The 22,118-nt window shown below is 41.5% G+C and overlaps 1 protein-coding gene across 7 annotated transcripts in view; it reads left to right on the forward strand.

Moving 5' to 3' along the window:
* Positions 1 to 22,118, forward strand: part of HIVEP2 (HIVEP zinc finger 2) — a 136,791-nt gene that overhangs the window by 19,963 nt on the left and 94,710 nt on the right. For 5 of the 7 annotated variants that reach the window (XM_058835940.1, XM_058835947.1, XM_058835942.1 and 2 more), the window contains exon 2: positions 12,630 to 12,735. The gene's annotated coding sequence lies outside the window, so the exon portion shown is untranslated. Of the gene's footprint in view, positions 1 to 12,629; positions 12,736 to 19,291; positions 19,453 to 22,118 lie in introns of all 7 variants that reach the window. The other 2 variants (XM_058835943.1, XM_058835944.1) reach the window with 1 other exon arrangement.

The raw sequence follows: 22,118 nt of genomic DNA on the forward strand, positions 1-22,118 counted from the left end.
CAGCTGAGATGTGACAGTGACAAGCAGCCTCTGTAAGCCACTGCTGTAGCCAGGACCGGTGCTGATAACCTCAGCATGGAGACGAGGGGATGAGCAAGCACAGACGGAAATGAGTATTTTCTCACACAGGAGGCCACCCAGGTCATGGCCGAGGGATGTCGAAAAGGCACTATAAGGAAGTGGACCATGTTGCTCTTGGTATGTCCTTATTTTCCAAACAAACACAGGATTTCTCTTGGACTGTCAGTGCAACATCCTTCAGGAGAAACTTGCTTTTTTTATGAGTATTTAAAATTTATTTAATTTTTCTGGAGAATTTTCATTTATTGTACTGAATTGACTTAGATTTATATAGTCACGTTACTCTTACAGCAGCAGAAGCTTAGAGCTGGGAATCTAAATAGTGGCACATGAGGACACCAAGGCCTTGGAGGTGGAGAAAGACATTTTCCTGAACCTGCATGGTGAAAACCAGAATTAGAGTTCATCAAATGCTTTGTGTTTCTAACAACTCCAATATTTATTACTTTTGACTCTGTAGTGGGTTTTTTCTGACTAATGGTTATGTTCTTTCTGCAACTCCATGATTTACTTGAGGCAGATGAGCATTGTGTAGGGACATGGTATAAAATTGTTGAAATTTTTGTTGGTGCACTTTTCTGCTGTGGCTACTTAGGAGGGTTGGAGTGTCCTTTACTTGAGTGTACTTTACTTGAGTTTCCCTTACCCTTTTGGATGAGAAGTCCCTGTGTCTTTGTTAAGAGCCATGACTTGTAAAGCCAGGTGGGTCAGAGGGAGCATCACAAGACCCATGGGAGTTTCCACCCCATATTTTGGTAGACTCAATGAGATGAGCATGGCTGCAGAGGGAGTTGTTGTGGCTCCCCTCTGCCTTACCTTGTCAGGAGAGAGCCTGTGCCTGCTGGCTTTTGCTGGGGGGCAGCCAGGGGTGGGCTGAGCGCTGATGGGGGGGAGAGCTGGGGGATGAGCTGGTGGGTGAGCTGGGCTGTTCAGGCACAGGAGGGTGACACGGCAGATGAGCATAGCTGGAATCAGTGCCCGTGAGGAGCGAGGGTTGTTCACCACGTGCTGTGGGAGGCCTGGGCTGGCCTTGATTTTGGTGCAATTTCTGTTTGAAGTCTGTGAGTGAGCAGAGTAGGGTAAGCATGTGGCTGCTGGATGGAAGAAAGTTAATTGCTGTGAGTGGCACTGATGCACGGACAAGGTGGGGGTGTATTTCTGTGCATGAGCAGGCAGTGGCTTGCTCAGGAGTAAACTTTCACATCCTGGGGTCTTTGAATAGATCTTCAGAGGTTCCTACTCCAGGTCGTAAGGCTGGAGTGATTTCTTGCCCTGCAAGTTGCTGTACAGTTTAATTTTCCTTGCTTTTGTGTATCTTCTTCATTCAAACCCTTAAGTGTTGTCAGGTTATCAAGTTGTTTCCATGTTGCGGCAAAACTTGAAACAATTACCAACTCAAAAATTTCACCATTTTTGCCTGTTAAAAAAGGTGAAATTTAATTTACACTAATTATTTAACCAAATGAGATGCTCAGCATGAAAATGACCAGGTGCAAATTAAGATGAAATAAGTAAAGGGAAAAAATATGCTGTGCATTAACATTTTTCATATTAAGCATTCTATTTGTATTTCATTACCAGTCCATCTGCATGAAGACTTTTCTTAGCAGATTGAAGCTTTTTAAAAAAATCTCAAATTTACTGTAAGTCTGATACAAATAAAGGATAGATTTAAATGGGAGAGTTTTAAACAAATCATCTCATTATTGCAGACTTATTTTCTCTTAACTTGGCTTGTGCTGTGTGCCTTGATATGGTGTGTGGAGCCATGCAAAGGCCACCCTTTTTCTATGTTGTGTTGCTGCAACACAGAGCTGTTGTGTGTGTAAAATTGGACCCCAGGTAATACTGAAATTTGCATAATGCCTAAGCTAAGTGGGTGAGTGGTCTTAGCTCCTTGTCACAGGAATGGATTTGAGAGCGTTGGCCTGGTTCCTGTGGTTGCGCTTGTTGCAGTCCTGCTACCTCTCAGCCAGTCCCTTGTGAACCTACCACTTCTTTGGGACTGGCAGATCACAAGTCATGATGGTTTCACTGTTCGTGGGGATGAGAAGGAAAAGCTTTTGTTCAGCTCTAGGCAAGGCTGGCCATGGATTGTGCTGGTTGCACCATCAGTTTCACCAAAGCGAGTTCAACGCCACAATGGTGTTGCCATGGTGCATGTTTCTTTGGAAGTACCAATACAACACCCTTCTCTATTGTAGAGAACAGGTTTCACCCTACAAAAATGTGTATGCTGTCTTTCTTTACCTTGGCAGGCCCTGGTTTTGAACCTTCCCAAACTTTGGAGATGTTTATTGCAAGGTTTACTTTGTGAATGGAGTTGTTTTTTTTTTTAGTGCATCAAGAAAGATTTGGTTTATCTGCATGGAGCATGCTTCCTTGTGCCGTTGCTTTCCAGAGTGCAGTGCTTGTAGATTAAAATCCTTTCTGTTGTGCTTGTGCCAGTTCAATTCCTCCTGAAGCAAGTCAGTTTTCCTCACATACTGCATGCAGTAAGGTGCCCGGTTGCAGTGGTGAGAAAGAATTTTTTTTATTTCTGCTGACGTGTCATTCTTGTAGATTCAAAATGGTAATGACAGTATTTTTATAACCATTTTGCAGAGAAACTCTGAAAACTAGAATAACATTCACTGCTTCAATGTATATTTTATTCCATCTGAAAAACTGCTTTAAATGCATGTGTTTGCACTTGGAATTTGAGTGCTTTGCATCAAAACTAGAAATGGCAACGTCACAGGCATGGAGTAGACCTTTGGGTTTATGGTGGTGGCGTGTTTTATTGTCTGTGACGTGTGATCACACAAGCTCAGCAGTAGCCAGCTGACTCGATGTATTTGCTGTAATTCTCTACCCAGGGAAGTACGGTCTAGTGACTAGCAGGCTGGGCGGGGACTCGGTACCCTCAGCTTCAGTTCCTGGTTCTGCTACACAGTTCATGAGTTCAGGGCAAGATTCACACCACCTTACACTGATATTCATGTGAGTTATATTCATAAATATGGGTAAGGCACAGCAGTATCACTGTTGTGCAGTTCCATGTCAGTTCCACTTCCTTATCTTACAGAGATGTCCTGTAGACAAATGCTATATTCTGCCACTGATCCACGGTGAGGCAACAGGGGGTTTGTGCTAAAACTGACTGCCAGGTTTCAACCTTATTTTTGTTTTGTTTGGTTGCATCTGATTTTAAGTGACCATTCTCAGTTGTGCCCTTTACTATGGGCACCTCTGCTCATGGTATTTATGGTATTAAACATAGAAGTCTCTGCAAAAGTCAGGCTGCGTGTGGCTTTGGAGTCCAGTTCTATCTCCTTTACTTAAGAGGAAAAATACCCTAACTGAGGTGTAGACGAAGCCAAGGCATGAGAGTAATGCAGCACAAATATCTGCCAGATGAGTCTAGTGCTTCATTAGCAAAGCCCCTAAGAGAAACTTTAATTTCAGGCAGATTCCTAAATTGTAGTGAAATCACTGGGTCCTACACATTCTCCTGAAGTTAAGTATATGGTTATATACTTTGTGAATAGGAATGGCTTATTGAGCTGGAGCCAGCATAGGGAATTTTGGGACTCCTGCTGTTCTGCTTACAGTATTTTGCAGGAGAATTTAAGGGTGTAGAATGACACCAACTGGATTCACAGAACAATCTGCTCCTGTTCCCGTGAACTCCAAATTATTTTCCTTCTCACATGCAAAGTTGTATCGAGAGCTGCATTTAAAAACCCATCTGTTGTCCATATTATATCAATAGGAAGAAAAATTTTAGACTTCTAAAATATTCTGGTTATGTGTTCCATCCTGCTGTCATCTGTCTTTCAACTGCAAGCCATTGCACTTACTTGTAGCTACTCAAATCTTTCCCTCATACCAGCAGATGAAACTCTGAGCTCCTAAACAGTAGAGATGGAAGCAGGATGCTACAAACTGGTAGTGGAAAAAAATGACTGCTTTCAAAATATGTTGTTTTTGATAGCATAAAATTAAAAAATCAGTATAATACTTGTTTTCTTATCAAGTGTGGGAATAAGTAATAAATTACTTCAAAAGTTGTTTCATCATATTTTTCATTACACAGTATATTTGAAGTATCTAGATATGTTTTGATGTAATTCATGACACAAATATGTATGACAAAATTTAGCCTTTTAAAATTTTTTTAAAAATTTTTTTACAGCAATATAAGATTCTAATTTTGGTGCTGTTGGTTACAGTTTTATAATTCACCTGCTGCTGATCTGAGTTTCCTGTGTTTCAGTGACAGTAGCATGAATGTAATTACTGGCAGACACTTTTTCAAGAAGACAGTAGTGAAGTTCATTGGTGGTGTTTATTTTGGTTTTGTTGTTGCACTTTGCTGAAACAGCCAATTGTGACAGAACAAGAGAGACAATATTGTTTTATTTTGGGTTTGGAAGTTTGTCTTTGCAAGTGTAATGAGTACTCAGGGGTGTGTGTATGAATCTTTTCCGGAAACTCCCAAGCTTTTTCTCACCATTTTTAAAGCGGTATCTTCTCACTGAGGGCTTCAGGATTTTTCAAATGCTGCACTGTCTCCTCCCTAGAAAACTCCATAGGAGGCACTTGGGCAATGGGAGCTTTGTAGGCTTTTCCCAGTCAGATACAGACTGCAGATACAAACTGTCCATCTCACAGTGGTTGGGTAGCTGGGTCAGTGTACTCCAGTGTGTGAAGTTGCTTCCTTTCACACTTTTATTTAGCCATATGGGTGCACCTGTAGCTGTGAACTTCAGCTTTTGACACCATTTTGCATCTCAGTACATCTGTTCTATCTGCAAATTCTGCGCTCTGACTCAACATGGAAGATTTTTCCCTTAACATGAATGCTGACCATCTCTGTCCTGTCTAAGCATAAGTTGGAATTGGAAGGAACTTCTGGCAACTGGATGATTTTGAGACTGCTACTTCTTTGTTGAATGTCTTTAGAGAAATTAGTAAGAGAAGATGGACAGATGCGGGTGTGATATCACATACAGTTTGTGATTGCAGGGTTTTTTTTCTTACATAGAAAACAAGGTTACAAAAGAGATCTTGGGAGGAAGGTCAAATTAATTCCTTTGAGAATACTTACCGGATAGGAAGCTATGTTAAAATGGTAAAATGTTAGAATTGTATGATGTGATTTTTTTTATTGCCATGACTTTTGTTTTCTGTGTAGTTAATATCTAAAGGCTTCTATGAAGATGTAGGCTTCCTTGTCTTTACATCTTCAAACTCACTGAATTTGCAGCATAAATATCTGACATATGAGGAGAGGAAAGAAATGTTATCACAGGGATCAAAGACGGAGACAGATTGTGAGGTGCCCTCCATGGTCAGATAAGAAATCACTGGCAGCTAAGAACTCAGTCTTTCTCAAGTCCTAGCACTCCCAGCACCATGCATCACTTAGTATCGCAGAGGTCAATCTGTGTGTGCCTTTAGCCCCATGTTAAACCTTCAGCAACGCTTTTTCCACTGAAGCTTTTGACGTGTTTAGTTTATTACATGTAGCTTCACGTCGCAATTCAGACCTAAACTTGTTTATTCTTAAGTTTAAAGGTCCCATCTGACATAAAGCACATTGATTTTGTGGATGATTTATGAAATAATGTCTGATGCCACTATTTTAAAAGATGTCACTGCCTTGCAAAAGTGAATGTCTTGTTTCTTTGTTTAGTAAATATTCAAAACACTTGAAAGGAAGTTTTGGAATAAGGAGTTTTCTACCCTGGGGGAGTAGTATCCTGTGCTTTCATGAGGTCATATCAGGCCATTGTTTTGCTTTTCTTATCATAAAGATCTTGTAATTTTATTCATGCTCAGCTGTGGACTTGAGTTTCCTGGAAGAGAGTGAAATAATTAAGGAATAATACTACAAAATCATATGTTCTCTGTAGCTGTGTTTGTTTATGTGTGTTTATGTTTGTTATGTGTAGTTGAAGGTAGTTCTGATGTGCAGTTATGTAGAGTAATAGGTGGTGTAGATAGCTGCAGTAATGTGGTATCTTGTATCTGCGGTTCTCATTGTAGCTGAAAAGAAATAGGGTTCTTCTGTATGAAAAAAGCATAGAGAAATTCAGGGTCACCTGTCAAATGGCTAGTAAAACTGGGGTCTCTTGACTAGTAAAACTGGGATTTTCACCCCTGACTGCCAAGGGAGACTGTCAGTGACTTTTTCTCTACTGGTGGATGACACGGTGGCAGGGTATGGGAATGGGCATGTTTAATTTATTGCTGTAGATGCAGCCGCTGGGGAGGATGGCTGGGTACACAGGCTAGTTTATCAGTAGAAGTTATTAAAGTAGGGTGATTAATATGGTGCCAGAGAAGGGCATGCGGTGTGTTGTGCTTGCACTTAAAATCTGTGAGCTGCCACACAAGGTCACACAGCCTAAATACAGTCCTGGTGAGAAGAGTTGCGGGAGGAAGAAGGGCACTGCTAGCCTAAATTAAGATTTCATATTGCTGTGCAGTTTTGTCAGGGGATGGGAGCACACCTTCTTAATGACTTGCTAATGGGATGGATGAAACTTGCTTGGTAAATCTGGCTTGGTTCTGGTGTGACAGAGCTGAGATATTAGTATAAATGATGTGAGCAATAGGTTTCCTGGTCACACCCTGGGATGCATGTGCTTGCTTTGAAAATAGGCAGAATTTCTAGCACTGACAGTGAGATGCCTTTCTCCAGAACTAAATTTATCATTACAAGGAGGCACGAGAAGGCAAGGCTTGTTATGTCCCATATTCATGGGACTTTTTCTTTGAAATGTGTTATTTCATTTCCTCCAAGTGTTCCTTGGGGAAACAGTTTGGATTTAGTATGCATTTTACCATTGATTCTTCATTCATCACTATGTGCTGCCAGATTTTTGCCATAGTTTGTGTTTACCTTTATTTGCTTTTTATTTACCTTTATTTGCTGCCACTCTGCTTGCAGGCTGCTAGTGATGTGCAGGTTCTAGTACACGTAGAGAAGAAGTCTTGGTAGAGCAGAGCAGGGATGCTGTGGGTGACCCTGTAAAATACACAACAGATGTGCAGCAGCTGACAGATGTGTCAGCCTGCCCAGTTAGCACAGAAACTTCCCCCTGCACAGACCTCGTTCTATCAACCAGGGACCAACATGCTGTCTTATAAACAAAAATAAATATATTGCACTTAGGGCACTGTAGTCTCTCCAGGGGGCAGCTCTGACTGAGAGAAACTGGAGAAAAAGCTCCTGGCAGAGGTTATACACCGAGGTTCTCTTCTTCATCTAAGTGGCAACAGCAGAAGGAGGATGAAGCTGCACAGCCATATGAATAAATGTGCAGAATCTGAAACTCGCACTTCTGGCTCATCTATCACATACCATCCTTTTATAGTGTGAGATGAAATGTCCACCACCAAGTTTCAGCTGCCCTCAGCAGACATGCCATTACCTTCTGTCTCAGTGCATGGCTGTAATCTCATCCTGAAAAATAAGATTTTACCTTCCACTTACCCTTCTGGAGACAGCTTGTCAGAGCAACATGGTACCGCAAACTTATCCTGCTTAATGTCAGCTAATTAAATTCATTTTTGAATATAGTACTAAGCCAATTTAATTCTGTCTTTCAGAGCCTGCAGAGACAGTTGTGACTTTCAGATGGGTTTCTGTCTCTGATTAGTGATCAAATCTCTTTGTGCTCTTTCTAGACCGACTCTGTCTGTCTTTTTCTGCATGTCTCTCACCAGTACTTGGGATGTTATGTCCCAATGGGATATGGGGTGGAATGGTTTTTTTTTTTCCTATGCTTTCATATCTGCAGCATCTTCTGTCTCATTTGTCAACATTCTGTGTTTAATGACTTTTGTTCTCTGAAATGAGTTTCATTAGTGTGGCTGGAATAGAAATAGTAATTACTGTGAAATTCTCCTGGTGTTAGATCTTGATTTTAGAGGTTGTTTTTCAAAAGTGTTGATCTTTGGAGGGATGGGCATTGGTGTGACCTTCTAACTCTGAGCTCATATACCCGCCTCTGGATGATCATTCACATCACACTTGAAGTCACAGTCCAAGGGCAACAGCCTCCAGAAATGTTTACTGTCTGTCACTCTAAATATATTTTGTGATCACAAACATTCATGAAAATCAGGGACAGAATTAAAAAAAAAAAAAAAAGTAGTCTAAAAGAGAGAAAGGTCAAAGCAAGTCATAGAGTGACAAAGTGATAAAGAAGACTGTACTTGATTAATTAAATAGTGCTGGTGGAATATATCATGCTAGGGATGGTCTAACAAGTATTTTTTAATTTTAGAGGCTTTCTCTGCAGGTTATCAAAGAAAGTCAAAGAAAAATTAGTTTGTTGGGAGATTTTAATGCTTTATTTTCTGTACAGCTCTGGCACGTCCCTCACTCCTTTCGTGCAGCTTTGTGCCAGGGAGTGCTTCCAATTTCCGTTTTCTGAATTCCCCAATGCTGTAGGGCAGCAGATTGCTGTGCATCACCGTGGAACCCCCTACTTCCTACTACGTGGAACCCCCATGTCTGCAGCTGCATCTCCTTTCTCTCATTCTTTTCCTGCTTGCCCTCCCACTTGTTGATGTGACCCTTTTGTGTTCGGACGTTACAAAGGCAGAACTGAACAGTCGCTATCAGCAGTGTAATTCCCGGTTACTGAGAAACTACTGCACCTGTTTTCCTCCCAGAATGCAGCTGCAGTGTGTGTGGAGACATGGTTTGGGGAAAAGCCTGTGTCATTGTCGAGCTCCGTGCCTCTTCTGTATGGAGAAGAGGGCTTCAGTCTGCGTGGATATCAGTCTGATATATTTTACTGGCCATCCATCCATCCATCCATCCATCCATCCATCCATCCATCCATCCATCCATCCATCCATCCATCCATCTCCATCCATCCATCCATCTCTCCATCCATCCATCTCCATCCATCCATCCATCCATCCATCCATCTCCATCCATCTCCATCCATCCATCCATCCATCCATCCATCCATCCATCCATCCATCCATCCATTTTTTGTGTTGCACAGTAAAACATACAAGTGCACTTGTGTCTGTAATGTGGCTTCTGATGGCAGAGAGAACAAAACACCAACTTTCTCACCTTTACTGAAATCATGCTGAAGTTGTAAGACAGAAAACAGGTGCCGGGAAAGTAATACTTGAGCCTTGGATTTATTGAGAAGAAGGGACAGAGAGGTTTTTTTCAGATCATTAATTGCATTCTTACATTTATTTTTAAACTCTTTTTCTTGAAAGGCTATTAAGAGGTATATTTTTTTGAACTTAGAAGCTATAATTTTTAATGAAATTAATAATAAAATATATTCTATTATTTGTATTTGGGGAGTTTTTTAGGCTTGATACCTCCTGACCTGGGTCTAGCAAAGAGTTAGATGCTTGTATATAATCAATCTAAACATTTGGTTTAGCTGCTTTGTCTATTTCTTAAGTCCTCATTCATTCTTCAAATGAGCATGAGGAGAAAGAATTGCTAAAACCTTGGCAAGCCCTAGAGCACAACAATAGTTTTGTAAGGACTTTCTAATACCTGTGGTTGTTAGGCCTCTGTAGCTCCGTTGGTGTGACTTTGCGTGTGCATTGACATGAATATTTAGAATATAATATATTATAATATATTATATATAAATATTGTATATAAAATATAAAAAATATGTATCATTTATAATATTTATAATATAAAAATTGCATATTTGCTTCTTCAGTGCTGTACTTTTTTGTAAGAAAGGAGTAACTTTGGGGCAAGGGAATAACTTATCTGTAGTTTAGTGTGTATAAATGCAGTTTTAGGATAGTCCTAAGACATGTAGACTCAGTTTTAAGAAGTGGTGGCATACATGTATGGAACTAAGTTGGAAGCAAAAATTTAATTTCAACTTCCATTAATTTTTCTAACTGTGCCTAATATTTCCTTAAAACATTGCTTGTGAAAATGAAGGTTTTAATTGATAGCACTAGATGTTATCACTGTCTAGCTATAGAAAATAAACAGTTTGGACAAGAACTGCATTCATTTTCTTACTGGTCTCTCTCTCTATAGAGGCTATATTGATAGGTATGTTTAGTTCCCAGTCTTTCTCCCACTGAGATTTTAAGCACCAGGTCCCCAATGGATTTCTGTCAACACTATTTCCATAATTGCTAGAACCACGTACTTAAATACCTCCCGTATAATTTCCATTTCATTTCACAATGGCTTCCATGCTCCTGCTTCACCTAGAAAGACTTTGCTTTTGCCTTAAAGAAGCTCTTGTAGGGCTTGCAATTTTTTGGTGTATTTTTGGGACTTTGGTGTTTGTTTCTCACCACAGGTAAGGAATTAGGAGACCTCTGACAGAAAGATATGTATAAAAGATCCTGAAAGTTGTCAGGGTCATTCATGAGTAATTACATCAAATCTTAGCTGTTGCTTGTTAGTGCCTCTGGCTCCACTAGAAGTGGTTTGTTTCGAGCACTTTTGGCTTTCTTCTACACTGTCTTTGAGATCCCTCTCATTTGCACTGTAAGCAGAGACAGCAAGCTCTGAAATGAGGCATAACTGGTGGCTTTGAAAATCTGGACCTAGCCAAGGAAGAGGATAAAGACTCAGTGAACACATTTGAGCAAAAGGAAATCAGATGGAGAATTACAAACTGATTTCCTGCAAGACACTTGAGACCAGGAAGCCAAAGGTAGCTGATGAGAGCTAGCAACTTGAGTTAGGTTTGAACATGATTCACTAGAGAGAGCAGACTGCATTTCACTTGGTTCCAGGTGTGTTGTATATTTCTATTCATGATGTAGCTATCTGGTGATTATTCTTTTTAATTTATGGTGATTTAGAGCTTTAAAGTTAAAGTATTCATGAGAGTTTTCATTTTCTAACAGACAGAAAGAAAACAGAAATAAAAATGTTTAAATTATTCACCTGAAAAGTCCTGGTAGTTAGCAAGGTAAATGATTAGATGTAGTCATTAGGGAGAGATTATTACATGACTCCAAATAAATCTACAAGCAGAAAAAGAATGAGTTGCATGTCTTACTGTGTTTTACTGTTGAAGGCTGTGTTTATCCTTCTGTGGGGGGTCACGAATGATTTCTCTGGGAAGCAATATTCTTTTCAAGACTTCAAGAGGTTGAGAAATTTTGCTTTTGTAGGTGAAGGAGAGTTATTGGGAAAGAAAATTTCATCAGTTCCATAGAACAGATCTATCTGCACTCAGAGAGATCTCCACACCGTCTGCCAGCCAGCGCAGCCTCTGAGCAGTCGCTGCTTCCCCGTTTTCCTCACTGCTGCTGGGTCCCATGCTGTGGCTCAGCAGCTCACCTCAGCATCTGGTATTTAAGTGTGCCTCTGCCCAAAAGTGTGTGCACTACTCTCTTTGTATTCATGCTGTTTCAGAACAAGCAAACTTTAGATATTACACTGTAGCATAATACCCATGGGCAGTACCCTTCACCTGGACCTTCACCAGTCATTTGTTGTTGTTGTTTTGGACCCATGGATTAGGTTATTTGTAATTTAGTCTTTACATGGTTTTATGCTTGTTATTGAAAACCAAATGCAGAGTATAGGAGACACTGACTTGCTTAGGTGGCAGCAAATGAAGTTGTATGTGATACTAGTGAACTGTGGGCTGTTGAGATTGCTCACTGAAGTGTAATAAAGGCAAGAACAAAGCCAATTTGGAGGCATGAAGAGTCAGAGAAGCATCAGAGTAAATTAAAGAATATAAACTATGCTAAAATCTGAATTTTTGAAAATTCTTTGTTAGTTGCCAGACTTTCTTCTTGAAAACCACTTACCCAAGGATGAGATGCAGCTTGTAGAGTAGGAGCAAGATCAGCTTCTGTTTGGGGAGACTCAATTAAGAAATTGGGTAGTTTGTTTGCTTGTTGCAGTGTGTCTTCTCATTGCAGATAGCACTGCTAATACAAGCTCATTTTCCATCTCTGCATTGGTTACCTACCAAAATATTTAAAGACAGACTCACCCATCGGGTGATTTTAAATTATCAAATTATAATAAATAAGGTAGCTGCAGTCACCAGTGGGAAGTAAATGCTTTCTTAAGATCCCTTGGTCTCAAGAGAATAGGTTACAAGAGAGCTCCAGTGTTGTGTCTTCTTCCAAACCATCAATTTACAATGTTAGGGAAAAGAATAAAAAATTAAAAAATGAAAGCTAAAGCCAAACTGGCAATGCACTGGTGTACTGGTGAAAGGAATTATGTGCTTTTCAAGGACCTGACAAATGGGAAATCTGAAGTTATGTATCTGTCCACCAGACAGTAACAGCTTCTGCTTTAGTATTGAAAACTAGTTTTCAGTGCTTTGATAGAATGGCTGAAATATGGTCTGGAGCAGTGGGCCAAAACCATTTGGCTACAGCAGGGCACTTTTGCTTGCCATTGTGAATGGCAAAATGTTTTCTGTGAGCCTGGAAAAAGCACAGACCCTGGAAATGCACAGGATGAATGTGTGAAATGCACAAATGTATTGGCAGAGCTTGCTGTAAACCTCTGAATGTGATGAACTTAGTATTTGGATTTGTTGTACTTTCAGGTGGGACCGTCTTCTGACATGTGATCTACCGTGAGCTACTTTGACTCCTACAATGACAATGTTATCACTGCCACATCTCTGGGAACCAGTTATTCACAAGTACACGGTATGTGAATGTCTGCATCTTACATTAACCATTGCTTGTTGGAACAGCACAGAAACAATAACAAGAAGGTGCTAAAAGTCATTGAAGTAAATGTTAAGCCACATGTACAACTAGTTACATAGAGCTGTTCCAGCAGATGCTTATCTGCTAGGCCTGGCCTGTATGCAGAAGAGTGAAGTGTTTTAACTTGAACATGTATTTATTCACAGATATTGGTAGAAGCATTCTACCAATGTTTCCTTTGGACAAGATTATACTGGTACAGTGACGATATGTGGATATACAGATTATTCTCTCTCTCAAGAAGGAGGGAGTGGTAGCAGTAGCGTGAAGGGTTCTGTACTTTATTGTTCTGTACTTTAACTGTATTTCTGCACTTACAGCAGTACTTTTGTTTTGTTTAGGAAAGGTCTTTAATTGCTTTCTTTCTTCATTCCATTTTCAATTTCTGGTCAGTCTAAATTAGATTAATTTCACACATCAGTGAGTCCCTAAAGAAGTGTAAATTAACTCCATTTTACCAAACTCAACCAGATGATGGCAGTTATTCCCTTGATGTTTATCTTTATATCACCCACCATCTTTGACCAAGATTTCAATAGAAAGTAAATTCATATTTGAGCCTGTTTTCATCACCCTGTATATGGAAATGGAGATTGAGATCCACATCTGCTGAAGGGAGGCTATTCAATTTATTGCCTACAAGGCAAAAAAATCTAATGTCACTGATAGCTGGCATGGTGTTTTTTTTATGATTCTGGCTTGAAATGTTTAACACACACCCAGGTCCTGCAAGACTGTGGCAAAATGGTTTTATGAGAGGGATTACATTGTTGCTTTAGGTTCTAAAGCAGTTCAGGGCACACCATGTGTTAGCATGGAACATCTTCTGACTTGTGGCCCCAATGCAACTTCCACCAAAGCTGGCTGAAAAAAAGTTTCTTCATTCTGATGGGGGTGGAATTGCACTGCATTTAACACCTTCTGCTAAAGTAATGTTCCCTGCTTGGATTTATTTTTTTACTTCTGGGCCATCTCTTAGAGATTTAGTATTAAAGGTAAAAATGTGAAACCAAAATACAAGGAAATGGATAGACAAAATAATGTGAAGAGAACTCAATTAGTGAAATGTTTGTTATATGTGATAAGGAGAGATGGCTTTTTGCTCTGAAAGTATATATCTGGGTTTAATGCACTGTGTTTTTACATGTAGTTTTGAAGACACTGTCAGAAATATCTACTGCTATAGCAGTGATGTGAGAGAGGGAAAACAGGACAGAAGTCAGAAGGGGAGCAGGAAGAGAAAGATCATTCTTCACTGATCAATGCAGTGCGTTTTGGGAAAGCAGTTCACAACTTGGGTAGCCTGTGTGCTGGTTGGTGAAGGTTTCCACGTCTGTCTGGACAGTTCAAAGAGAAGCTCTCAGAGGTGACATCTACCACTGAAGTGAGAGAACATTGCACCTGCTTCTGCTGGCAGGGCTTCTAGCATGCCTTTGTAGCCACCCTCAGTAGTCTCTGCTGGCCAAACACCATTAACATGAGCCTTTGCAGACTGTGTTTATTCAGATGTCTCTTCTGTTGTCCATACCTAAGCACCTTTTCAGGAGGGACATAGGAATAAGAATTTCTGTTGCTCATGTTTCTTGCAAATCGATTAATTTTCAAATGTTCAGAATTACTTGTTGGTATGTGTTTTTGTAAATAAGTTGTTTTGGTGTGTGTGTGTAAGCATTGGTAATGGAAAGCTGGTTTGAAGAAGGTGAGTTTCATGTCCTGCAGGGGCAGAGGTCTGGAAAGGACCCAGCAGGCCAGCTGGTCTGCTTTGATGCCATCACAGGTATCTCATCATGAAAAGCATGAATGCATCTTGGTTGACTTTTTCACTTTTCTGGTGGAATATGGCTTTTTGTGGACCTCTCAGAGTGCCAAGGGCAGGTGGTAGGGAGAGGCAGCTGTCATAGAGTGGTGGCCACTTGCAGATCTTTGTGCTCCCCGGCACAAAGAGCAAGCAGCCATCTCACAGCTGTACTTTTAATGAGCTGTAGGGCAAGGGAGGGTGCATCTGTCACCTCGTGAAGCTTCTGATATGTGGCAATAACCTTCATGGATTTGCCATCCACACACATCAAAATGAAATTTCCTTTGACTGGTGAACACAGGAGTCAGAAAGAAGTGAAGGTTTTCATGTTTATTTTTCTTTTTTGGGTGTTATTTTGGTTCTCCTCTTTTGCCTGTTCTCATATAGCATTGCAAACATTTCAGGAAACTAATCTGCAGGAGCACAGCTCATAAAAGATCGACCTGCCAGAGGACGAGGCTCTGCTTATTACAGAAAAGCTTCTGAGACAGTGACAGCTGAAAAGATTACACACTTCCACAGGAAATTAAATTTGATGTAATATAGTGAAAGAATGACAAAATCGAAAGGGTATATATAACATATTTGTGATTATTAAGCAGTAGAAAAATGAAAACTTGAGATCTAATAAAGTGTGTGTAATTTAGATATGGATAGAAAATTCCCAATAGTTTTTTTAAAGTTTGGCTCTCCACTTTGCTTTGCCTTCTCTCAGTGTTGTTATTTCAATGTGGAAAATTGTTAACTTCTTAGAATCATAGAATGACTTCAGTTGGCAAAGGACTTTTAAAGGCCATCTAGTTCCAATACCCCTGCCATGGGCAGGGACACTTTCCACTAGACCTGATAGCACAGAGCACCATCCAGCCTGGCCTGGAACACTTCAGGGATGGGACACCCACAGCTGCTCTGGGCAACTAGTTGCAGTGTCTTGTAAAATTATGTTAACTTTTGGGCACATTAGATTATAAAACATTTAAATCACATTTCAGAGCAGCCCTATGGTAGGTATCCAGGTAGATTGCATTGTTCAGCAGAAGGTGCATATGTGACAGCAGACTGGGAGAGGCAAGAGCTTCCTTCTTTGCTTTGTCCTTTTCCCTTGTGGATGTGAAGTGCCAACAGAGGGGGAAGGTTTTCTTCCCTGTCTGCCTATGCTTGTTGCTGAGGTGCAGCATGGAGCTCCATGGTCTGTGGAAGTCCTAGCTCTGTCCCAGCTGCCAACCAGAGTGGCAGGTGCCAGGGAGACCCACTGGGGACTGTTCAGGTGACAAACGTGACTGGAACTGAGGTCCTTGCTGCTAAGCCAAGGCACAGGCAGGTGATGTATCTCCTTTTCCCCTCTTCCTTGGGGTCAGCATAGGTGCCACAGTGAACCTGACTCTCTCCTGGACAGGTGCTTCACAGCAACACAGAGGTTTTCTTTCAGAGTGGATGATAATACCCTTAATAATTTTACACCTTAATAATTTTTCCTTTAAGATCTGATTACCTGCAATTGGAAAGAATAAGCAGGACTCTGTCAGACTTAACTTTATTAACCATCATAAATCCTTTCCTTTTTTACTCTAATCAGTCCCTGGAGTCCTTTTAAATCTCTTGACATTGCACTGGCCTTTCATCACAGCTCAATATACATTTTCCTGTAACTAGAAAACTGGTGGCGAGATCCTTACGTAAACTGGAGGTAATGGACTCAGCAATGGGGACACGCGACTGTCAGACACTTGCTGACGATGGAAGGAGGAGAGGGAGCTTATTCTGCCAGCACAGCTCTGCGCTCTGCGGAGGGCAGAAGAGGGAACCCGAAAACACAGGCACTCACAGGGTCCCGTGTGCACCCGCTGGCACCTGGGCACAGGCAATCAGCTGCCTTGCTGTGGCCCAGAGACAGCAGTGCTTTTGTGCCTCATTTTGGCAAGTGGGCGCCAGGGGCCAACCCTGCCTGAGAAAGCCCCTCTGTGAGCAGCCCTCAGCCGGTGTCCCTGGGGTGGTGAGTGGCCAGAGCCTGCCAGCGGCCGGCAGGCTGGCCCAGCCGCCAGGAATGGGGCAGCACAGGGACCAGTCAAACCTGCACGGGTGGAGGTGCTGGGTGAATGGGGCTTTTCTGAGCTGGGGACAATGCTAAAAGGAAGGAGTGTTACCAGGTGGTTGAAGGGCAGGCACCAGAGCAACAAATGCTGCCTTCATAAAGTCACTACCTGGGTTATTGCCTCTCTGTCCAGCCTGCGCACAAAATCCTCCGGAAACCAAGAGGGGAATTCCCCGGTCGGTAGGCTGTCTGTCTCTCTGCTGTCCAGGAATTCATGGGAAGGAGAAGGCATCCCAAGAATCTGCCCCAGTGTGCAGGGACAGTAAATTCCCTCTTGTTTTTCCATATACACAAGTCAGCAAGTTTCTTCAGCAAATGCTTTAATTTTGAGCTTAATACTATGCAAATATTTAACTTGGGACAAAAAAAGCTTCAAGCTGGCTTCAGACCATGGACTGGCTTCCAGTTGTTTCTGCAGGTACAGATCCAATGTTTACGTACATGAATGGCTATTTGTTTGTTTATTTATTTACTATGGTAATCTTTTTTATAATGAACTTGGATATTTTTGTACTCTGCTTTTGCTTTGGACATAAAAGTCTATGTATTTGCAATTCGTATAGAGGCGTTTTCAGAAGATTTGGCAACAGGCTCAGATCTGCTGAAGATAATCACTGTAGGCTGAATCTTTAGGATGAAACAGAATTGTACTGACTTTGTTTTTTCTCTAACTGAAGTGCCCGAAGCTGTGCTCACCACTGCTATCCCACCAGCCTAGGTTATCAAAGAAAGGTATTGAAAGATTTGGTCCCTACTGCAGGATCTTTATACTGTGATTTGTTTTTTCAGAAAAATGGGTACAAAAGAATATTCAGGAGCATCAAGAGCATTATCAATACATAGGTTTATTAAATTTCAAAAGTCTGCTTAAATGCCACCTTGAAAGATAATGCTTTTCTGTACCCACATATATTTCACACATTTATGCTTTCTGCAGCCCTCATCTTGGCTGCTGCAGGCCTGACAACAGGCTCCTATTAAAGAGGGAAAGACCATAGTCTTGTGGACCTTCTATAATGTGCTCAGCGTGAGAGCTATTGAGTTCATGGAGACGAGAATAGCTGTGTCAAATGCGTTTCATTTGCATGTGGCAAGATAGAAAAAGCAAACTCTGTGTGAAGACGAGCAGGCAAGAGAGACATTGAATGCCTTAAATACTAAGGGAGTTAATGCTATGCAGCGATTTTGCTTCTGTTATAGGAAGTGTAAGAACAGTATGCTTCCTGGCGTACATCGCCATCCAAACTGCAAAGGTTTCAGTTCCGTGGCAACACGGAGGGCCCGACTGTGCTGAAGGTGGATGTATTAATGCATTCAGAGTGAGGGGTTGGGATTGAGCTGGGCAAAAGTAAAATGCACCAAATTTTTTCCAGTTAACTTATTTATATATTAAGTAAAGCCTTTGTTCTTAGAAAATCAAAGCTGACGTGAATACACCTGCTCCCCCTCTCCCAATTCTCTCTGATTCTTTTTGCATACATTTTTCTCAGGCAAAAAGCAAATGAAGAGGCTGGGTTTTTTGATGTTTTTTTGTAAGACTAAGTGCAGCAGCTCTTGAATGTTGCAGGAAAATTATATTAATCCCTGAGACAGTTGTATATCCCTAGAGAGAAAGACTTGGGATGGGGGTGGAGGAGCATATTGTTTCCAAGATATACTGCTTTACAGAGCAGAGCGAAGCAGTGGGTGGTTGGTTGGTTTTTGTTTGTTTGGTGGGTTTTTTTATTATTATTATTAATTTCCTTGATCCTTTTGATCTGCCCTCTTTCTGCCTTTCTCTACATCTACTTCCAGTTTCCCCTACCTCCCCTGGCTGAGGAGCAGGAAACAAGACTTAGCTCTGTTTCCTGACATTCAAAGAAATATAAAAGTACAAAGAAACGGTGTATTTTGTTTTCCCAGCTGACTTGGATTCACAGAGCTGCACTAGAAAGGCACCTGCTCCCAGAGGGGGTCAGGAGTCACCCTCCAGAACAACTGGGCAATCGGCCAGGGAATAACTGAGAGCTGATCATTATGTGAATTCTGTTTGATCTGTTTGGTTGACTGCAGGAATGTAGGATGGGGAATTGTGATAAATACATTTTGCTCAGGGTGAAGAACTACCTCAGGCTGATCCTGCCAGCTCTCCTGATGGGTGGATGAATTGCAGATTTGCAAGGTTTAAAGTCAAGACTGGACAGTAGGAAAACCTCCAGATGTTGGTATTTGTGAGGCCAACAGCAGTGCTAATCTGGCATGGTAAGGCTGACAGAAGTGGCAAGTTAAACTGGATTTACAGCTGCTCTGTATTGCTAAAACAGGCAAAGCAGCCAGAACATACCAGAAGATCTAGCCTAGAGATTTCAGCAAGGTTTCTCTGTCTAACTGCGGGAAAAATATAGCTCTGCAGTTGGAAGTTGCTGTGCAAGAAGGGAGCAGTTGACCAACTTCCAGCTGCAGTTATACTGTGCAAGAGGAGAGGAGGAATAAAATTAATCTCTCGTTTAATCTGTATTATTTTCTTCCTTTTTTAAAATTTGGTTTGTGTTTTTTGTTTGTTTGTTATTAAATAGCAATAGGATTATATTTTTTCTTAAAGAAAAGCCTTACTTCCATTGCAGTGGGAACCTTGTGTTTGAGATTCTGCTTGGAGGAAATTTCACCCTCTTCAGGAGACCAATGCAATGTGGGCAAATCCTTTCTAAGGGAATAAATAGCAGTGGAGATGATCCTGTCTTGGCATTCCACAAAGGGGTGGATTTCACCCTCCAGCTCCAGCCGAGTAAGTAAGCTGCAAAGTAAGAAGGTGTCATTTTTAAATGTTCTCTTTCTTAGGGAGAGCAGCACTGGTATGACCAGGTCCCTTGCTAATGCTGCACTTGACATCCCCACAATTTTGCTGTTGTGGCTTCTGATTTCTGCACAGCTCCCCAAAACAAGGAAGCAGATGTAGCTCATTAAATACTGGTGTATGCTTCCCAAATTATGTTGCACCTCCATTTTCCTGAGTTTTGACAAAGGGACTGTGTATACAACCCTAAATGAAGAGGAGGAATCACTGCAGCCAACAATGTAGCAAGAGAGCTGAAGGATTCCTTTTTAGGTGTCCCTACCTGATATAACCCTCCAAACAGCCCAGCTGCTATTTGTCAGCACCTTCCCAGGGGAGTGCCTCAGTCAGCTTGGCAGGAAGGATGAAGAGAAAGCACCAAGAGGAACATCAAAAAAAGAAGAAAACAAGGAGAGAAATCAAGGATGGGAAGAGTAAGGAAATAGAGCAAAGGTAGAAGGGTGATCAGAGAAAGGATGGGGCTGGGAAGAGCACAGCAAAGGAAAGAGATGTTCATCTGGTGCCTATGAAGGAAAAGCTGTTTTTCAGATGTGATGTAGACAAAACCAAACCAAACAAAAAAATGGAGCAAGAAAATTGGACTACACAAAGTGGGAAAAGGTACCAGAGGGAGGAGAATTTAGATTGACTTGAAACTTGAAGAGGAGAAAATACATAAAATACACTGGTGAATTTCATACCATGGTCCAGCCTATTTCAAACAGTAGTTGCTAAATTTGTAGCATCTAGAGCCAGTGACCTTCTTATGGAGGTTTTGTGGGCTGGTGAGGAGCAGTAAGGCCAGACCTGGGAGGCTGCTGCAGGCACCAGAATGGGTGGTTGGAGGCAGATCTTTTCTATGCACCATGTCTGGAAGCCTAAAGCCAGTATGAATATCCCCAAGGAAAATCGCTCATCCTGAATCTGGGGACTGACATTCAGAAAAATGTGCCTGTTTCTCTCTGAAGGTATCTGAGGAAGGGCTGTTGCCATGCAGGCAGGGGTAAGGGCTCCCTCTAGATCCCTCTTCCAGTTGTTCAAGCTATCTAGGCTACCAGAAATAAAGAACTGAATGGAAATTTTAGTTCTGGCTGTGAAAAAGAAGCTTCTGAATGAATTCTGCATCAAATAATGAATGTCTTCTTTCCTCCTCCTCTCCACCTACCTTGTTCCTAAACATTAACATTTCATGTCAGTTGAGCTAAGTTCGGTGTCAGACTCAGAGGATCCTGCTGAAAAATACACCCCTGTTTTGTGGCAAGCCAGAGATGATGAGAGGCTTGTGGTGTTTTTCCTTCTCAAGCTCTGCTCTGCTGGGAAAAACAGCTAAGGCTGTGTGAAGCTGTCTTCTTCCCACTCTCCTAAACTTCGCTCCTGAAAATGCTGCTCTCTCAACAGCTTTGCTGCTTCTCTGAAGGAGGCACAGCTTGGCCTACTTAGTGCCATCGCTTGCCAGGGGAAGTTTTCTCAGTTTGTGGTGACTTCCATCTTGATAGGAGGCTGAGGACGATTGCTGTGGAACAACTCACTGGCATTGCTAGCTGTGTCATTTGAAAATGGTTACTTAGGCACAAAAGGGAAGAAAGAGATCAGAAATGATGATATTTAAACCCTATCCAAAGCTCCAAACCTCCAAATAATTTCTGCCATTTCTGCTTCTTCTTTTCTAGGGACTTTGTTTTGTATTTTAAGCTTTTCTTCAGAACCACCAAGATGATCCTTTCTCTGAAATAGGTTGTTTTGTGGGAAGTGGTACCAGTGTGTGCCTGGCTGAGGCTCAAGCCCTGGCTGCCCGCTGCAGTGGCCATGCAACACCCAAGGGCTGAGCTTAGGGCATCAGTCTAGAATTCCGCCTCAGAGCCACCTACCAGTTTTCTCCAGACTTTTTGGAATGTCACTACTGAAATGCAAGAGGATAATAAATGTCTGCAGAGGTGAAGAAATGTACATTCAAATCAGTGGGCTTTTACAAGAGAGGAGTGGTTCTCTGGGCACTTGTCTCTAAGATACTCTGCAGTTTGTGGTAGTATTTCATGTTAAATTCATGGAGACAGGAGAGACCTGGAGTCCTTGATAATTTTTCCTACTATAGAGAAGGCAAGTAGTGAAAGGCTCGAGAAGGAGATGTTGGCGAAAACAGACCCTTTGACAGTGAGTGTGGTCTTGCTGCTTTTGGTGGAGTGAGTAGTGATGTTCCTGTATCTCACTGTAGTGATGCAGAGATGTGCTGATACCTGCTTATTTTGATCAGGGCTGAAAAGCAGAGGCAAAAAAATTGCATGTGGCTTTGGAGTGCTGTCATACACCTGAAATCAAAGCCAGTGTGATGTGGAAATTATGACGGCTGTTTGTGTAACCCCAAATCTCTCAAGCAGTACCTGAATTAACTTCTCAGTTAGAGTAGCACCATCTTTCCCACAGATGCCACGTGAGCAGGACAACCATGTCTGCACAACAGAAGTATTTTTTTCCCTTCTCTCACCTTGCTGTCCAGTCTAGCAATTGGGAATCAAATTTAACCCTCAATGTTTATTTCAGGCCCTCTGAGTCTTTAATTCTTTGCCAGCAGCAAAACAATTACTTTTGATAGGCACACAAGTTGTTTTTTAATTTGTTTA

The sequence above is a fragment of the Poecile atricapillus genome, chromosome 3, assembly GCF_030490865.1.
Source record: "Poecile atricapillus isolate bPoeAtr1 chromosome 3, bPoeAtr1.hap1, whole genome shotgun sequence".
NCBI lineage: Eukaryota > Metazoa > Chordata > Aves > Passeriformes > Paridae > Poecile > Poecile atricapillus.